Source organism: Octodon degus, unplaced genomic scaffold, assembly GCF_000260255.1.
Source record: "Octodon degus isolate 3935 unplaced genomic scaffold, OctDeg1.0 scaffold00134, whole genome shotgun sequence".
Lineage (NCBI taxonomy): Eukaryota > Metazoa > Chordata > Mammalia > Rodentia > Octodontidae > Octodon > Octodon degus.
Genome location: NW_004524710.1, coordinates 2,118,936 through 2,133,700, shown reverse-complemented (window position 1 = coordinate 2,133,700; position 14,765 = coordinate 2,118,936).

The window sequence follows — 14,765 nt, the reverse complement described above, 5'->3', positions numbered from 1 at the left end:
TGTACAGCAATTAACCACTAAGAAGAATATATGTAGTGTATTATTTGTTGAAACTGTACTTCCGATTGGATTTGAAACTGTCTCATTGCTGTTTATCAATAAAACTTTGAAAAAAAAGAGAAAAAAAAGAATTAAGAGAAAGTAACACTATATCTATCCTAACTATTTTGTATACACAGATAGAAAATGGTCATTCCTTTGTATCCCGTTTTTATTAGTTTTGTCAGAGAAGGGTATTGCATTGTCATTTAACTATTGTAGGTGAGTGAATTCAGCAAAATATTCCAATATAGTCCAGTATTGCACAATAGTAGTGGGTCATCTGCAGGACTGGTAATGTCAGAAGTTGTTGACCTGAGCCCTTTATAGCCCAGTATAGCAACATGGCTTCATGCCTTATACCTTTTCTTTTCTTTTTTTTTTTTTGTTAATCTTTCTGCTGGATGGTTCAGACCAACATAAAGCAAGACATATATAACAAGAAATGTAACTTTTGTATCTAATAAGGTCAGTGAAGCCCCCTCAGAATTTATCCTGAAACCCTGTACCACAGTTTGTAGATGCTTTGTCAGTGTCAGCCATGTGGATGAGTCACGGCCATTGCTCGACTAATGTGCTCTCTGTGAAAGTATGAGAGAATGTTTTCTCTCCATGTGACTCTCTTTAGGCACACTCCACATCATCGCTCCTGTTGCTCTGTGGCTGCATAATCTTCTTGATCAGAAATTTTTGGACACAATTGAATTACATGTTACAGTATAGGTTCTCCTATGTCCTGAGTCTTCACTGACCTTGAAAGTCTAGAGATAAAATGTTGGCTGACTTTGCAGCCTTTGTTTTTCTCTAATTTTTGGTCTGCAAACTTAGGTTGTTAACCCTCCAGATGAGAAGCTTATCATTACCCTACAAAATATATAGTTAGGTTTAACCTAAATATCTGTCAGAATATCACACATCTCAGGCATAACTTGGAACAGATATTTTTCATCAAGTATTGATATGTTAATTTTAGGCCCCTACAGAACATGAAGAAAAAATTAAAAAAAATAAAAAGTATTTTTAAAATATGAATAAAAAATTACATAGTTTTACACAGAAATTTAGAAATTTAACCATATATAGCATTGTAGCAGAGCAGTCCTGTGATATATTTTTTCTTGTCTAGTTTTTTCAATTATTACCTTTTTTTTAAACAAAAATTTACTTGAGAGACAGTGTGGCAATAATTGGTATGTTATGTCAAGCAGTATGTATTTAGAAGACCAGAATGACAGGCATTCCAAGCATGACCCGACTGTGTCACATTGCTATCTTCAGTGCAGTTGCTTAGTTCACAGGTATCAGTATATATAGTTAGTGAGGGTGAGACTCCTATTAATTAACTGCTAGTTTCAAAAACCTGCTGATGTTTCTCAGGATCATTGCCTTACCCATCTTGTGCATACACATGTATGGCTTTGCCCCGGTCATGTTTCCTAGCTTTTCTCCTTGCCCTCTCTTCATTATCTAATCCACAAGTTCTCACTTTCCCATTAATTGTGTTATACCTTTCTATTTGTATTTTTTTGTGTTCTTATACTAGGGAGACTATATGATATTTATACATATGTGTGTGGTTTATTTCACTTATGAGTATATCTTCAAGTGGCATCCACTTAAATATAAATGCTTCAAGTTTTTCATTCTTTATAGCTCAGTAATACTCCATTTTATAAAAATACCACATCTTTTTCATCCATTCCTCAGATGACGGGCATCCAGGTTGTTTCCAAGATTTGGCTATCACTAATTGTGCTGCTATAAACATAAGTACACGTATATCACTATAAGATATTTTCATTTCCTCCAGGAAAATTGCCAGTAGGGGATAGCTGCCTTGAATGGGATTTCTACTCCTAGTTTTTTAAGGAGTCTCCACACTGATTTACAAAATGGTTGCAGAAGTCTACATTCCCACCAGTGGTGGAGGAGTGTTCCTTTTGTCCCACAGCAAAAGGATTTAGTTGATTTCTTTATAATAGCTATTCTTTCTGGGGTGAGATGATATCTCAACGTTGTTTTAATTTGCGTTTTATGGATGACTAGTGATGTGGAGAATTTTTTCGTATACGTATTTGCTTCTTTAATTTCGTGCTCTGAGAAGTATGTGTGTTCATTTGGATGCCCATTTCTGGATTAGGTCTTTAAATTTTCGAACACTAATATTTTTTAGTTCTTTATAAATTCTAGACAGCAGACCTTTGTTTAAGTGCTTATTAGTTAAGATGTTTTTCCAAATTTGTGAGTTGTCTTTTCACTTTTTTGGTAATTTCTTTTGATGTACAAAAACTTCTCAGTAAGAGTTGGTCCCCATTGTTAATTCTTTCAAGTATTACCCGTGCATTTTTTTTTTTTTTCATGAACTCTTTGCCTAACCTTATGTCTTCAAGAGTTCCTCCTACTTTCTCTTACAGGAGATTTAGTGTCTCTGTTTTAATGTTTAGATCTTTAGTCCATTTTGACTTTAGTTTAGTGCATGGTGATAGATCTGGGTCAAGTTTTAGTTTTCAGCATGTAGAGAGCCAATTTTTCTAGCACCATTTTTTAAAGAGGCTATCTTTCTTCCAATAGGCATGTTTAGCCCTTTGTCAAAGATCAGGTGGCTGAGTGTGTTCTTAGAGGATTCTGAATCTTATAATCTATTCCATTGATCCTTGGGTCTATTTTCTTGCCAGTACCATGCTGATTTTATCACATTAGCTTTGTAGTATCATTTCAAGTCAAGAATTTTTATGCCTCTTTCTTTGTCTTTTTGCCCAGGATTGCCTTTCCTATTCTAGGTCTTTTCTGGTTCCAAATAATTTTTAGGAACCATTTCTTTAGGTCTGGGATATATGTTGGTAGTAGGTTGATAGGGATTGCATTAAATCTGTATAACAATTTTGGGAATATGGCCATTTTCACAATGTTCATTCTTCCTATGCAGCAGTAGGGATTATCTTTCCATTTTCTGAAATCCTCTACGATATCTTTTTTTCAGAATACTGTAATTTTACTTGAGAAGATCTTTGTCTTCTTTAGTTAGACTAATTCTAAGGTATTTCATTTTCCTCGGTGGTATTGTAAAAGGTATTGTTTCTATAGTTTCCTTCTCAGTGTGTTTGTTATCTGTGTAGAGGAATGCTGTTGACTTTTGGGTATTGACTTTGTATCCTGCTATGCTACTGAATTTGTTTATCAATTCTAGTAGCTTCTTGGTGGAGTTTTTTTGGTCTTCCAAGTAAAGTATTATGTCATCTGCATTTAATGATAATTTAACTTTTTCATTACCTATTCTTATTCTTTTTTTTTCATCCTCTTGTCTAATAGCTCTAACTAATGATTCCAGAACTATATTGAATAGGAGGGGTGATAGAGGACATCTTTGTCTTGTACCAGATCTGAGAGCAAAAGATTTCAGTTTTTCCCCATTTAAAATTATATTAGTCATTGGGTTGTGATAGATGGCTTTCATCAGATTGAAGTAGAGGCCATCTATTCCAATTTTCTGTAAGACTTTGAACATGAATGAGTGGACTTTGTCAAAAGCCTTTTCTGAATCAATTGAGACAATCATGTGGTTTTTATTTTTCACTCTATTGATATAGTGTATTACATTTATAGATTTGTTTATATTGAACCATCCTTGCATCCCTGGGATGAATCCTACCTGATCTTGGTGTATAATCATCTTGATGATTTGCTGTATTCTATTTGCTAGGATTTTATTGAACATTTTTGCATCTATGTTATCGAGGGAGATTGGCCTGTAGTTCTCTTTCTTAGTTGCGTCTTTCCCTGGTCTTGGTATCAGTATAATATTTGCCTCCAGGAATGATTTTTGGAGCATTGCTTCCTTTTTAATTTCATTGAAGAGTTTGAGGATTATAGGGATTATATCATCTGTAAATTTCGTGTAGAATTCAGCTGTGACTCCATGAGGACCTGGGATTTTTTTCAGTAGCTTTTTTTTGGTTACATTTTGTATTTCCTTGGCTGTTATTGGAGTTCTTATATATTCTTGATTCAGTGTTATTAATTTGTACCTTTCTAGGAATCTGTCCATTTCTTCTGTGTCTTCTATTCTGTGAGAGAAATGATTCTCAAAATAGCTATTGATGATCTTCTGAATGTCCTCAGGGACTGTAGTAATTTAATCCTTTTTATTCCGTATTGCTTGAATTTGAGATTTTTCTTTCCTCTTTTGATGAGGTTAGCTAGGGGCTTATCAACTTTATTTAATCTTTCAAAGAATCAGCTTTTTGATTCGTTAATTACTTGAACTGTTTTCTGCAATTCAATTGAATTAATTTCTGCTCTAATCTATGATTTCTTCCCGTCTTTGGGTTCTGGGTTTGGTTTTCTCTTCCTTTTCTGGATGTTGGAGGTGCAATATTAGGGTTTTTGTTCCCATTCTGTTTTCCTAATGTGTGAGTTCACAGCTATAAACTTCCCTCTGAGAACTGCTTTCATCACATCCCATAAATTTCGGTAAATTGTACTTGAAGTTTCATTGAATTTTAGATATTGTTGATTATCTTCTTTAATTTCATGTGTTACTCATTGGTTGCTGAGTAGGGTGTTTTTTAATTTCCATACATTTATGGAATTTTTCTGTTTTCTTGTCTCATTTATTTCCAGTTTCATTGCACTATGGTCAGATAATATGCATGGGATAATTTCTGTTTTCTTGTATATACTTAAGCATGACCTATGGACCAGTATGTGGTCTATTTTACAAAACCACCCATTTCAAAAAGCTGAAAAAAAATGTATATGCAGCTATCGTTGGGTGTAACACTCTGTATATGTCCACTAAGTCCATTTGTTTCAAACTGTGGTTCAGTTCTGCTAGTTCTCTGCTAATTTTTTGTCTACTCGACCTATCTTTTTAGGATAAGGTAGTGTTAAGGTCTGCTATTGAGACTGTGGTATTTGGTATTAGATTTTTCGTGTCCATTAAGATTTGTCTTGTATAGTTGGGTGCTCCAATGTTTAGTGCATATACATTTATGAGTGTTAACTCTTCCTTTTGAAATTTTCCCCTAACCAGTATATAGTGGCCTTCTTTATTTCTTTTGATTATTCTTTGTTTGAAGTTGAGACTGTCTGAGAACAGGTTTGGTACCACCTGCTTTTTTCTGAGGTGCTGGTGCATGTGGTATTGTTTTCCTTCCTTTGACTTTCAGCCTATGAATTTCTTTATGAGTTAAGTGTGTCTTTTTGTATACAGCTTATTGTTGCATTTTGTTTCCTAATCCATTTTGCTGATCTATTTCCTTTAATTGGTGAATTGTGTCTATTTACATTGATGGTTATAATTGAGTTGTATTGATTTATGATGAACATGTTATTTACCTGCTGTTGTTTATTCCTTTTTGTCCTGTATTTAATTGTTTGCCCTGTTTAGTGGACTCTTTCTGTTCTTGTTCATGGAGTTCTGATCATTTTGGTCCCTCTCTAGAACATCTTTTAGTAGTTTGTGTATGGTTGGCTTTGTCATCATGAAATTCTTTAGTTGTTCTTTGTCATGGAAGTATTTCACTTCTCCATCAAACTTGTAAGAGTGTTTTGTACTGTATAGTACTCTGGGCTGCCATTTGTTTTCATGGTAGACTTGTACTGTGCTTAATGCTCTTCTTTCCTTCATAGTTTATGAACAGATGTCTGCCATTATTCTGATGGGTTTTCCTTTAAATGTGATCTGTTTCTTTTCTCTAGCAGTTTTCAGTATATTGTTCTTGTGGTGAATTTCTGGAATCTTGACTATTATATGTTTCGGTTTATTTTTAACTGGGTTGAATTTGTTTGTAGTTCTGTAGGCTTTGGTTAACTGAATGTCAGATTGTTTCCTCATATTTGGTAAGTTTTCTGCTATTACTTCTGTCCACATTCTTTTTATATCATTTTTGTTGACTCCTTCTTTCACATTGTTGCCTATTTGTCTCATGTTGTTCATCTTTGCATCATCTTGCAGGTGATGAATTATTTTTTCCTGCATCCTAGTTGTTTTTAAGAGATCTTTTCTTACTTTTTCACTAACTTCGACAGCATCTTCAAGATCTGAAATTCTGTCTTCACTTTCACTCAAATGGTTTTGCAAGCTTGTAATTGAAACTTTAAGTTCCTCTAGATCTCTTTGACTCTGCTTCCTGTGATCTATTTCTTTCCTGTATTGCTCATTCAAGGAATCCGTTGGTTTTTTAATCTCCTCTATTTTTTTTTATCAGTGTCTTCTTGAGAGGCAGTTATTAATTCTTTTACTGAAGAGATTATTTCTCATCTGATTTCCTCTATATGTTTCTGCATATGATTCTTGACTTCAGATGTTATTAACTCTGAGATTTCTTTTTTTTTATTTCAGAGATTAATTCTGGTCTGAGTTCCTGTGTATCTCTCTGCTGTTGTTTCTTTACTTTAGACGCTATTAATTCAGACATTTCAGCTGAGCTAGTGTCCTCTGCACTTGTTCTGGTTGGGCTTGGGACTTAACCTTGCATTTTGCTCCTTCTCTTTGTCATTTTGTATAGCACTGTCCTCTGACCTTTGGTGTAGAGCTTAGTTGCAGTTATAACCTTAGAACCTACTGAAATTTGGGTGCAGATCTACTAAGTTTGAGTTCATCCAGTTGTGCCTGGCTTGCCTGTGGCTGCTATTCTCAGCTGCTTCCTGCTGCAGCCCTTAGAAGTGAACCTGTTGTGCCCCTCTGGCAAGATGTTTTGCTCCTGGATTAGCTGGGTGGTTTTGGCTCCTAGTCTGTCTTCAGGGAATTCAGCTGCAGAGTTTCACCCCAGGCCTGTATGCCAGGCCTGGGCTGGGTCTGGAGGAATCCAAGGGGCACAGGGGAGCACAGAATCTCTCCCACACTCTAAGTGGTCCTAGGCTTGGGTGGGTCTGGAGGGGTCCTGAGAGCAAGATGGAAGCTCTATCTCACAAGGTGGGCTTGGGCTGGCTCTGGAGGGATGGATGGGTCCAGAGAGCACTGCAAAATGTCTCCCTCACACTGTGGGCCTGGGCTTGGTCCAGAGGGGTCCAGCAGGCACAGGGGAGTGCAGAAGCTCTTCCACACACATTCAGGCCCTGGGATTGGGCAGGTGTCTATTTATTTTTTTTAATTAATTTTATTGAGAAACAAATAGCAATGAGATAGTTTCAAAACAGGTTAGTTAGACAGTTACAATAATTAATACATTGTATATTGTTGTCTTCACAGTAGTTATTCATGATACGAGATGCAGACATAATATCCTGTCCAAACACTATTAGTACAAATCTTTCTTCTCACTGAATTAAGAGAAAGTAGCTCTATATCTATCCTAACTATTTTGTATATGGAGATACAAAATGGTCCTTCACTTGTATCCCCTTTTTGTTTAGTTTAGTCAGAGATGGGTATTCCATTGCCATTTAAATATTATAGATGTGTGAACTCAGCAAAATAATCCATTATATCCCAATAATCCATAATAGTAGTGGGTTAATCATAGGACTGGCAATATCAGAAGTTGTTGACTTGAGTGTTTTATAGCTCAGCATATTAGTATGGATTTCCTTTTCATATCTCATTTTTATACTTTTCTGCTGGATGGTTAAGACCAAGATAAAGTAAGACATATACAAGAAGAAATGTAATTTTTGCATTTGACAAGGTCAGTCAAATCTCCTCAGGATTTAGCCTGAAACCCTGTACCACAGTTTGTACATCCTTTGTAAATATCAGTCATGTGGATGAATCATGGCCATTGCTTGATCAATTTCTCTCTGTGAAAACCTGAGAGAATGTTTTCTCTCTAGATGACTTGCCTTAGACACAGTGAGGGGGAGGAAAAGCATAGTTTTTCTTGCCTCTTATCAAGTATCAAATGCAATTGTATTTATGGTTCGAAAGGCAGATCCAAAGAAATAGAAGCTAGCTTATAAAAGTGATGGCTTTGCTTATCTCAGCAAATCTATCGAACCTTATAATATACACTATCCAATAGAATAGTTTGATATACCAATTGAAAATATTAAATTTTGAGTAAAGGATGCAGTAAATTGTTAAAATAAATGACAAATGTTACAGAATATTTTCATATTAAAGCTCATGTGTAACCTCTAGTTTATGTTGGCATAATTTGAGAATCTCTAGTGCTTATGTTTAAATATGTATTAGCACCAAAGCTCATCAAGAAGCCTTCCTTCCTCCACAAAAGAGCTATATAAAATAAAAATCACTTGCTTTAATAAAAGATTACTCTGGGACTGGAAAGATAGCTCTGCAGCATAAGCTCCTGTCTGGCAAATGCAAGGTCCTGAGTTCAACCCCCAGTACAAAAAAAAGAACAAAAAAAAGGTTACTCTGAAGATTAAGAATTCTCAATCTCATGCACATAAAATGTATGATTTTGGCACTTCACTAGGTTAATGAGAGGCTTATGTTAGGAAATTTAATCATGAGTATAATAATTCTACCACCAGAGGGCTCTATATTTTTTCTTGAATGCAGCCAGAGAGAGAGAAAAAAAATGAGTATTGCATTTAAGAAAAAAAAAAAAAATCTTCCCTAAGTCTGAGAGCCTAAAGGCAAAAATATGGATTTGCATTCATCCACTTAATGTTAAAAACTACATAGGGAGAATTTTACTTTTATGTCTTCATTCAGGCTTATTTCCTTTGTAGAGATAAAGAAAAACTACGTCATAGGTGTCTATCATTTTGTGTATATAAGATTGAGATTTTTTATTTACTTCACAAATCTTAACTTTTCCAGGAGTTCTGAGGGGCACGAAAAGTGAAGATGGTGTTTTGGATTAGCTTTGTGGAACTTCGAGGAATTCCAGTAACAGTTGTATGCGGCATAGTGGCAGCTATCTCACTGCGAGGGAACTTTGCTCAGCACCAGGCTGCGGAAGACGCACGTGCTACCACAGTCGATAAGGAAAGGGAACTTCTGTGTATGGCAGGAAATGGAGTTCTATGCACCTGGCAAAAATGATCCCTGAATAAGAGCGTGGATGTTGCAGAAAGTAAAAATACTGTAGTAAAATCTACATGCGAATATAAGTGATAGAAATCATTGATAGGAATGTGAAAAATATTTATCTACTCACCCTTCTACTCATTAACCACCAATTTCCCTCACACTTTTTTTTTTTTTTTACAAAAATGATATAAAGGAGCCACACCATTGAAATATTTTTTTCCCAGTTGGCTTATGCTCTTACAGTGAAAACTGCATTGGTTGGGATTTCTTACTTATTTCTAACTCTCACTAAACTAGCTCTGTGATTTTGAACAAATTGCTTTATCCCTGCTCTTTAGCTCCTTGTGGACACATAAATAAGAAATAAACGTGACAAAGCAAAAAGCTTTTATATCTAGATTTTAGTTCTTTATTTTTTGTTTGATAGTACTGGAGATTGAAACTAGGGCCTTACACTTGCAAAATACCACTGAGCTATATCTTCAACTCCTGATCTCTGTCTTTGCCTCTGTCTCTGTCTGTCTGTCTGTCTGTCTGTCTGTCTGTCTGTCTCTCTCTCTCTCTCTCTCTCTCTCTCTCTCTCTCTCTGTCTCCCCTAATCCCATGATTGAATTCAGCACCTCTACACTGAGCTACATGTTTAGCTTTTTTTAATTTTTATTTTGAGACAGGGTCCTGATAGTCGCTAAGTTTTCCAGGCTGGACTTAAACTTGAGATCCACCAGCCTCAGTCTCTCAGGATGCTGGCATCATATGGATGCACAATTATGTCCAGCTACTAAATTACATTTTAAAAGAGCTTCAATGGAACATAATTTTTAGGTCATAAAATTAACCTAATGCAAGTGTGTGGGAGGCTCAATAACTCCAGGCCTCCAATCCTATTGCAAGTGGGTTTCCGGGTTCCTGTGAAACTGCCACATCATGACTCTGTGCCACGTATCCCTTAATGGTCACCTGAGTGCCTCTGACCTATAAAATTCTCTTGTTGCATCGGCGTCATTAGTGACGCTGACTTCTTCTTCCCCTACCTCTTCTGAGCTAAGCTCCTAATTCTTCTTACCCCACCTATTTCCTGTAAGTCTCCTGCTATGCCCCGGAGGTGGGACTTCCTGTCATAGCCGGGTTTCCTAGTTACTCGCGCCTTTTACCCACCTACGTCATTTCCCTATGCCTCCACTATATATACCCAGAGTTTCCTTTGAATAAAAGAGACTTGATCAGAATCCTGTCTTGTCTCCATTTCTCGCGTCTCCTGTCCTTTGTTCCCTCCTCAATTCCCCGCTCCTCTCCCAGGTGACCTTCGTTGACTGACCTGCTGGCTCAGGACACAAGTGCATTATTTAATACACAGAAAAGATAAAATTGTGCAGCTATTGCCACAATCTAATTTTTTAAAAAATTTCTTATTTATTTGGTACAAGGTCTCACTATACAGTTCAGACTCACAGTGATCCTCCTGTCTCAGTCTCTCCATTGCTGGGATAACAGGCACATACTACCATACCTGACATGACATTCCTGGGGTTCCAGGAATGGTATAGCATGCAGTTCCAGGGATTGAACCCGGGCACTTAGATCACCAAACTATCTCCCCAGCCCCACAGTCTAGTTTTAGAACATTTTCTTCACCCCAAAGAGTTTTCTCATGACTATTTGCATTTGTTTTTTTCTTGTACCCCGAGTCAGAATAACTCAGTAATTTACTTTATGTTTCCATGAATTTGTCTTTTTGGAAACTGCATATTAATAGAATTATATCACATGTAGTCGGCCTTTTACTTAATACAATATCTGTGAGGTTCATGTACACTGTGGTATGCATTAGTAAGATGATATTTTGCATTGCTTTATTGTATTCCATTTATGGATATGTCACATTTTGTTCAGAAGCATTTCATTTTCTTCCAGTTTGGAGATATTATGAATAATCTGGATATGAACAGATTTAAAAGGCTTTATGCCAACCTAAGTTGTATTCCTCTTGCATACACCAAGAAAATGGAATTGCTTGCTTCTGAGGAATGATATTATTTTTCTGTTAAATTTCTAGACTTTATTCTGCTGCTCATTCAAATGATGGAATAAAATGAAAATGAAAATGTGTATCCACACAAAGACCATAAAGTTTAAAATAGACTAGATTGTTGTACTTTCTCTCCCTAGAGAATGAATACATGATTTCTATTGGAACAAGTTCAGTTTTCTGAAATTAATTTTCATTGGTACATTTTTGCCATACATGATCACATTCATCACAGGAAATTTGTACCTATAGCTCAGATTTTAATTCTTTCTTTTCATTCCTCTTCCATCCCTTCAACCCTTCTTTCCTCCCCATTTATGAAACTTCATTTCTATTGTTTTCCTTCCATTCTTCTTCTTTGTTTAAATCCTTGTTCCCTTCTTCCGCTTCCCCTACTCCCCTCCTCATTCCCCTTTGCATTTGAACATTTCCTTCCTACTTCTCAATGTCTAGCCTCTGGTTTGCTCCTCCTGTACCCTTTGGGTTTCTCACACAAGGGAAAAGTGTGACATTTAAACATGTGTGTCTGATTTATTGCACTAAAAATTATGTTCTCAAAGTATATCCATTTACCTAAAAATGTCTCATTCATCCTTTTTAGAACTCCCTTGTATATATAAAACCACATTTTCTTTATCCATTCTTCCACTGAAGGGCATATGGATGCCTACTTGTTTCCAAGATTTAGCTGTCACATATTGTGCTGCTATAAATATGGGTGCGTATATCATTGTGGTTGATGCTTTTAATGCTTTTGGAATTATACCTAGGAGGGAAACAACTGGCTCAGATGGAGCCTCTAGTCTTAGAGATTTTCAGGAATCTCTGATGGTTTCTGTAATGGTTTTACCAGTTTATACTATCATAAAGAACCTGCTTTAAACCTACTTGACATTCTCAACATCACTTTATGGTGGCTCTAGTTCTCCACATCCTCGACAACACTTAACACTGTCAGTTTTTCCTTGCAGCAAGTGTTCTGGTGGTTTTGTCTCATTGTGCTTTTAATTTGTATTTCCACAATGAATAATGAAGTTGAGTAGCTTTATTTACTTGATGGCTATGTATTCATTCATCGTCTATGTCAAACATACATTAAAATATGAAGTCCAAATAGATGTATTGTTTGTCTTCACATTAAACTATAAGATATTTTTATATACTCTGAATACAAGTCTTTTCAGATGTAAGCTTTGTAAATATTTACTCCAAATCTTTGGTTTGTCTTCTTATTTTTTAATGGTATTTTTTGAAGAGCAAATATTTTCAATTTGATGAAGTCTACATTATCATCTTCTTGCACTGAATCTACTTTTGTTGTACTCTTCAGTGATATAAAAGAACAAAGAACTCTTTGCCTGACCCATTTTGAGCTAATTTTGAATATTATCTGATGTTCTAGTCTAACTTCAGTTTTCAGTACACGTATATCTCATTGTCTCAGCACAATCCATGAAAAACATTATTCTTTCTTCCTTGAGTTGTCTTGAAACTTTTGTCAATAGATCAACTAATCATAAATGTAAGAATTTATTTGAAGACTTTCTTGTTCTTCTGATCTATATATCTACCTTTATACTTGATTAGTGTAGCTTCATCATAAGTTCAGAAATAAGATAGTGATGTTTTTATTTTTCTTCAATTCAAAATATAATTTAAATCTTTATTTCCTCCTTAATCCATGAGTAATCAAGGATATTATTTAATTTTCAGTTACTTGATTACTTCAAAATTTCTTCTTGTAGATTATTTATAATCTTGTGATAGAAAGTAAGAAAAATTAATTATTGAGACTTGTTTTATGTCCTAGCTTATGGTCTATAAATGAAAAGAAAATGTATCTTTCTGCTCTTATATGGAGTTGTTCTATACCATCAGATTAAGTTGACTGGCAATGATTTCTTTCTAGTTGTTTTTTTTTCATGATTGAGAATACAATATTGAAATCTGCAACTACAAATTTTAATTACTTATTTTTACTTTCATTGTCAGTTATTGCTACATGTATACGTTTGCATACTGTCTGTACACGGTGCACTGACTTTTATTGTTTTCAAATCTGTCTTTGTCTTTAACAATGTTTTTATTTTTCTGAGACAGGGTCTTGGTAGGTAGTTTAAACTGGCCTTGAGCTCACTATGTATCCTAGACTAGCCTCAAACTCACAGTGATCCTCCTGCCTCAGCACCCCAGTGCTGGGATTACAGATATGTACCCTAGGCCCAGTTTAACAGTGTTTTTATACTAAGGTCTATTATGATTAACACAGTCACTTCAACTACCTTATGATTACTATTTTCTTTTTTCTTATTTTTTCTTTTGTATTTTAGGGAAGGGTCTACAGGGTGTTCAAGGTCTCACTATGAGATCAGACTCCTAGTGATCTGCCTGTTTACAGCCTCCCAAGAGCTGGGATTACAGGTGCACGCCACTGTGCCCAGTCTCTATTTTCATTGTATATCTTATTCAATCTTTTTATTTTTAACCAATTTGTATTTTTCAATCTAAAGTGTGTTTCCTTTGAGCAAAATATAATTACTGATCTATTTTTATGCAGCCTGAAAATTTCTATCTTTTGATCAGAGTGTTTAGTTCATTCATATTTGATGTAATTATTGTTATGGTAGGAATTGTATTTGACACTTTGATCTTTTTTAATATATCTTATTTAATATTTGTTATTTATCTTTTATTGTCTTTGTGTCAAATTTTTTCAGTGTTTACTTTTGAAATTTTACTTAAATTTAAGTAGTTTCTTACATAGTTTTCTTAGCGGTTGCATTAAAGATTCCTATACTTACCTTAATTTATCATAGACTACCTCAGATTAACACTGACAATTCTGGTAAAATTGTCAGCAACTTTAGGGCCAGCCAAATAGCTCGGTGGATTAAAGTGCCTACTTAGGCAGACACAGCAGCAGGGGTTTGATCCCAGGTGTGCCATACTGGCCCCACCCCCAGGGTGCACTGAGATGGCTATTGAGACTGGGTGTGGTGGTGCACGCCTGTAATCCCAGCTCTTGGCAGGCTGAACACAGGCGGATCACTATGAGTCTGATCTAAGTAGTGAGACCCTGTAGACCCTGTCTTAAATATATATATATATATATATATATATATATATACTTTGCTGCAATTATTATTCTATATCCTCCTAACTTTGTGCTATTATTGTGTATATTATGACAAATTTTATAAATAAATCAATATTTGCCATGTTATTATCTCATTGTAAAATCTTATTAAAGAAGAAATGGAAAGTATATTTAAGGAATGTAATCATATATTAATAAATAATAAAATAAAAAATAGAAAAAATGCATTTATATTGTTTTTTTATATTTACCCAAACAATTACCATTGTTGCTATTTGTCATTTCTTCCTATACTTCAGAATGATCATTTATTGTCATATCCTTTCAGTTCAAAAGACTTTCACTGAGGTCCTTTAAAGACTTCTCCAAATACAGCTTCTCTAACAGCAATGGAATATCCATCTCTGACAAAACAAAACAAAAAAGGGGATATAAATAAAGAACCACTTTTTAGTGAAAAAATATATATGTACATACAAAATAAGGTAGATATACAGCTACTTTCTCTTAGTTCAATGAGAAGAAAGGTTTGTATTAATAGTGTTTAGACAATATATCATGCCTACATCTTGTCCTCTGAATAACTACTACAAAGACAATAGTACGTAATGTATTAATTATTGTAACTGTTCTACTTACCTGTTTTTTAAACTGTTTCA